The sequence below is a fragment of the Microcebus murinus genome, chromosome X (assembly GCF_040939455.1).
Source record: "Microcebus murinus isolate Inina chromosome X, M.murinus_Inina_mat1.0, whole genome shotgun sequence".
Taxonomy (NCBI): domain Eukaryota; kingdom Metazoa; phylum Chordata; class Mammalia; order Primates; family Cheirogaleidae; genus Microcebus; species Microcebus murinus.
In genome coordinates, this window is record NC_134136.1 from 125,815,049 (window position 1) to 125,820,884 (window position 5,836).

Consider the following 5,836-nt stretch of genomic DNA (forward strand, 5'->3'; position numbering starts at 1 on the left):
TTAATTATCTCTAGATGAGATCATCCTGGATTTAGGGTGTTCCCTAAACCCAATGGCAGGTGCCCTTATAAGAGACAGAAGAGAAGAAGACACACAGAGGTGAAGGCAGTGTAAAAATGGAGGCAGTAATCAGAGCACTGTGACTCCAAGCCATGGAATACCAAGGATTGCTTGCAGTCACCAGAAGCTAGGAGAAAGCCATGGAACAGATTCTACTCCAGAGCCTTCAGTAGAAGCACAGCCCTGCTAACACCTTGATTTGGGACCTTTGGCCTCCACAATGTCAAATAATAAGTTTCTGTTGTTTTAAGCCACCTGGTTTGTGGCAATTTGTATGGCAGCCTTGGGAAGGCAGTACAGAGAGTGAGCCCCAGAAAGAGTCATGATGTGCCATTGCTCCTCAGAACCAATTGAGGGTCAAGGTCATTATGGGAGTGAATACTACCAACCCTTTGGAAGTGTCAGGGAGAAATGGATGAAATTGGCTCTTAGGCCCACAGCCCTCTTCACTCAGAAGTTTCCAGCCCAGCTCATAGGCTATTATGAGTGGCAGAAACATCTGTCTGCTGAGGTGCTTAAGAGGGGCCTTGGCTCCTAATGGTATCCAGGAAACCCCAAGAGTGACCAGTCATAATGGCCCTTAAGAGGGCTCCTACATTTCAGTTAATTTACTTCTCAGCTTGCTTGAGCTGTAGTTTATCCCTTCTGGCATATTTTGTTTTGTACCTGATAAAATGGAGATAAAATGGAATAGAGAGGGAGTGAGGATGGGAGAGAAGTATAATTTGTTTGTTTGCTGAGCATTTCAACATTGCTGGTACTGGCATTGCACTTGCCTGGAGACATATTTGGAACAAAAGTCTTTGATTCATGTTCTCAAGACTTTAGAGCAATGAAAAGTACTTTGGTCCCCTAGTAAATTTAGCCCTCTTTCCTGGGCTCCATGATTCTGGCTCAAAGGCTAAGCTAATGCGAGCTGCTGTGTGATTGGAAGTGGTAGGATGACCAAGGGGCTGGGGATTTGAAGCCTCGACATCGGGGACTCAACTCAGGCCCTTCACCCTAGAAGCACCTACAGAGGTTGTGAGGTCTAAACCTCTCAGTTCACACTTGAAAAAACAAGCCCTGAGAGAGGCAGGGACTTGCCCCAGGCTGCACACTTTGCTCACTGCCAAGCTGGGACTGGAAAGCAGGACTCTTTCCAGCCCATGTTGCCAGGCAGGCTTAAATCCCCTTCCTGTTCATTGTGACAAACCAGGGGATAAGCAGACCTGTTAAGTTCTTTTACCAGCTATGAGTCCTCTGTCCCTCCTCAGAACCTCCTGTATAGCTGTTCTTGGGGCACTGTGACCCCTTGGTTATTTAGGTCTCTCCCTTGTCTCCTCTGCTAAACCACAAGGCTCAAGGTCAGGACCTAAGCCTTGTATTCTCCCTCCTCCTTCTAAGGCCCAGTCAGGGCCTGTCAAGGAGTAGGAGCTCAGCACATGTTTATTGAATGAATGAATGAATGAATGAATGAAAGAGAATGGATATGTTAACTATAAAATATCTTTTGTACTCAATTACATACTAAAAGTGAATTAAAATAGACTCAATTTTATGTTATATTACATTAGCATTACATTAGAATTTCACATTTTAGCAAAGAAGACATTATATAGACAAATATGCATTCTCATTCCTCAGTGATGGCTAACCTCCAAAGATTTAAGGGCAAAAGAGTAACCTAATGTTGTCATTTGGACTTTCTCTTGTTCTCTTTTGCTGCTTGATAGAGCTGTGAGACTATCCATGCTTTGAAATACATTTTCTAAAACATCAAGCCTCTTACATGAATCCATAAAATTTATCCCCAACTTTTTTCTCCTTTCTTCTTTGCTCTTGCACTGTGTGGTTAATGCATCTTTTTAACATATTAGAAAAGCAAAGTTCATGAAATGGCATGAGCCCCACACATGGCTACCTAGCTAGCTTTGGGGAATGCATGTCCTTGCCAGATCTGCTAAGTGCTCTTGGAGCAGGGCCCAGAGTCAACGCAGGTTCCTGGGCCTGGCAGCCCTGGGTGTGGCAGGCTGGATGGAAGAGCCCTCAGGGTGGCCTTGGGGCAGGAGGAGGCAGTGATGGTGATTAGGGTGGGAGGGAGTATGTTATGAAAGGCCCTCTCTCAGGTAGGGCAAGCAGGGGGGAGCCCCCATCCAGAAAGCCTCACTGGGACAGGGCCAGTGGAGGCCACATCATGGACTCACACCCAGCCTACCTACATCCACAGTTTCTGGTACAGCAGTTTAGCAACCAAGCCTGGCCATCAAGAAGCTGTAGTTAGGGAGCAGTGCAGAAGAAACAGTTAGAATGATGGGCTCTGGAGCCAGATGGTGGGGCTCCCGGGCTCCACTGCCACATTTCCTAGGCAAGAGATCTCGAGTAAGTTACTCAAGGTCTCTGAGTCTCTGTCTTCTCTTCTGTAAACTGGAGACAGTAGTGCCCTGCTATATAGGAGTTAATTTCTGTGTACACTTGGCATAGATGCTGGCCCATGAGGGGCACCTGATATGTATGTCTTGTGGTGAGAGCAGTGGTGAATGGTGAGGGGGTTCTCATGATGGATGGTGGTAGCAACGGCTTCTTCTTCAGTGCTTTTCCTGTGCAGGCAGTATTACTGTCCTCCTCTAACCTTTGAGGAGACTGAGGCTCTGAGAAGTGAGTTGACTTGCTTGGGTCCACACAGCCACATCCCAGGGCTGTCTTGAAGCTCCAGTGAAGTAACAAAGGCCATGAATGCCAGGCCTCCAACACTTCCTTCATCATCCCTCCCTCTTCCAGACCATTCAGAAGAGCAGAACTGCAGACAGGCTGTACTTCCAGCCTGCTACTCAGCTGATCTTGAATCTCACCAGGGCTCAAGGCAAGATTTTCCTAAGAAGGGATATTCCACAGGCTGTCAATGAACTATGTGGCCCATAAGCCAGCAAGATGTCATGGCTGGAACTGCAAATTATGTTTGTTTGAAGAAGGAAAAAATATATTTTGCAAATCTTCAATGTCATATTGACTGAAACCAGCCAAGCAGTTGGCTTACCATGTTCTTCCCCTGACACTGGCCTTCCTGAGGAAGGGGGTTTAGAAGCATTTTCTAGGCCACAAGAAACCTAGATGAGGTCTGGAGAAGGGAGGGGAGTCATGCAGCCCTTGGGCCAGGGGAATGGGGGTTTTGTGACTTCCACATGTCAATTAGGTTATGAATGCACCTTCCAGAACAAGCCAGGATTTGTCTGTTATTTAAGGTGGGGTTCTTTTTGAAGAGATAAATCAGGGTAGGTTGAAAGCAGAGGAAGAAGGCCTGGCAGAAGGGAGGCCACGTTGTCAGCCCAGTGAGAGACTTAGCCTCCTTCTGTGCAAGCAGAGGACATGAGAAGGCTACTCCCAGGTCCCTTCCTCTCCGATGTGATTTTGTGGACTATTTAGTGAGCTGGGGCATGTCAGTCTAGGCAGGACTTACTATTCTCCTCCTGACTCTAACAGTACCCATTGCTTCTCTGCTGTTATGTTCTCTAACCTCCCTGCCTCAGTTTCCTTGTCTTCAAAGCAGTCTCAATTGAGTGGATGTGTTTTATAATGAGCCTCTTTTTGGCAACTCCCTAGAGGTGGAAGAAAATAAGGAGGAACCCTTGCCTCAGGGTTACCCTGATAAGCCATGAAGTTAACTTGGGAAGCAGAAGGTGATACTCGTTGGTAACCCAAACATGTTTAAATGAGGATGAAGCTGGGCTTTGGCAGGCATCTGGCTTGTCCCACCAAGGCGCCAACCTTGAAGTTCCTTGTCCTCCTTCTTAGCCATGGTAAGGCCTCTCTGCCCTTGGTTCTTGCCTGCCCTCTCATAATGCTGTGCTGCAAAGATTAATCTATTTACCATGGTGCCCCAGCTTGTTTACGTAAATCTGTTAACCTTTTCCTGAAATTCCCAAGAGCACTGAGGAATTATTTGGGGGTGATATCCATGGGCACACTTCAGGCTTCATGGACTTCATGTGTACCCTCTGATATTGCATGTGTCAGGGAGCTGAGAGGATTAGTCTCTGAACTGGCACTAATTTCTTTCTTTGTTTCAAGTCCAGACAGAGAAGAGCATTGATTGACTTTGCACAAAGCTGCAGAAGGTATTTGACACAACTTAGAATCGGCGAGGGGCCTACCAGTTCCAAAAATCCCTGCCTCATGCAAGAATCTGCTCTCTAGAATTAGGTTTTTGTTTGAATATCTCTAAGGACATGCTGCCCACAGCTTCCTAAGGCAGCTGTGCCAGTTTCAGACAGTGGCAATTGTTTGGAAAGTTTTCCTTTTTCTGAGCTGAAATTTGCCTTCCTGAAATATCTATCCACCTAGTCCTGGTTCTGTCCTCAGTATGTACTTCCCCATGCCAGACATTATGGACCCCTCATCTTCTCTTCTCCAGGCTTATCATTCATTCCTCTTATGTCATCATCCAAGACCCTCCACTGTCCTGTTCTCAATTTTCTTCCTGTTTTTCCCCATATATCTCATTCTGTAACCCATGTGGAATAAACTGAATTGTTCAAGGAGAGATAAAGATGTCAGTGAATCTCCCTTCCGGTTCCATCCACGCTCCTCCAGAGCACTTGCTAAATAACTTATCATTTTCCTGAGGTTTTCTTTCACCTGGTTTGACTCTATTTCTAAAATAGATTTCATATATGGCTTTACTTTACTTTCTAACCCCGGACTCTGTATCTCTTTCCTGTGGTTACTGTAACAAAGTACTACAAACTTAGTGGCTTAATGCAACACATACTTATTCTCTTATAGTTTGAGAGGTCAGAAGTCCAAAATGAGTCTCTCATCAGGCTGAAATCAAGGTGTTGTTGGGGTTGCATTCCTTCTGGAGGCTCTAGGAGAGAGTCCGTTTCTTTGCTTTTTCCAGTTTCTAGAGGATGCCCCCATTCCTTGGCTCATGGCCCCTTCCTCCATCTTCAAGGTGAGTAGTGTAACATCTTCAAATTTCAATTACTCCCATCCCCATTGCCTCTCTCTGATTCTGCATCCATCATGACATCACCTACTCTTACTCTGACCCTCTCTCTGTCTCACTGTTTCACTTACAAGGACCCTTGTAGTTATACTGGGCCCACCCAGATAATCCAGAATAGTCTCCTCATCGTAAAATCTTTAATTTGTCACATCTGTAAAGTCCCTTTTACCATGTAAGGTCACATATTCACAAGTTCCAGGGATTAGGACATGAACTTCTTTGGAAGGAAGTATAATTCTGCCTAACTCAGACTCCTGCCTGAAAGGCCATGGCAATAGCAGAACAAGCTTAGGTGATCACAGAAAGATTTAGCTGGGGTTCCGATCCATTGTGCCCACCCAGGCCCTGGCCTCTGTCACAGAGGAGTGCTGCATTACTTGGGGGAAAGAGGTGAAGTGCCAGCTGCTTGAGGGCACAGAGTCAGCCCCACATGTGATATTTAAAGCATCTTGTTTCCAGAAACTTGTCTTTCAGGTCCATCATGGGCCTGGCATGAGTAAGACTTCAGTGAATGAGTGACTGGCTGACTAGATAAATGAGTGACCTACTCCTGTGTCCGGCCCAGCCATCATAGTCATATGATCTTTATGGCACGTGTTAGCATGTCTTGATTCTCTCTTTAGAAATTATCGATGGTGCACTGCATATACAGGTTCAATCCTAGACTCCTCAGTCCAACCTGGTCAAGCACATCTGACCCCAACTTGCTGGTCTAGCTTCACCTTTCACTGCACTCATTAATAAGCTCTGCCCTCTAACCTCACTGGCCTGAGTAGGAATAATAGCAACGGG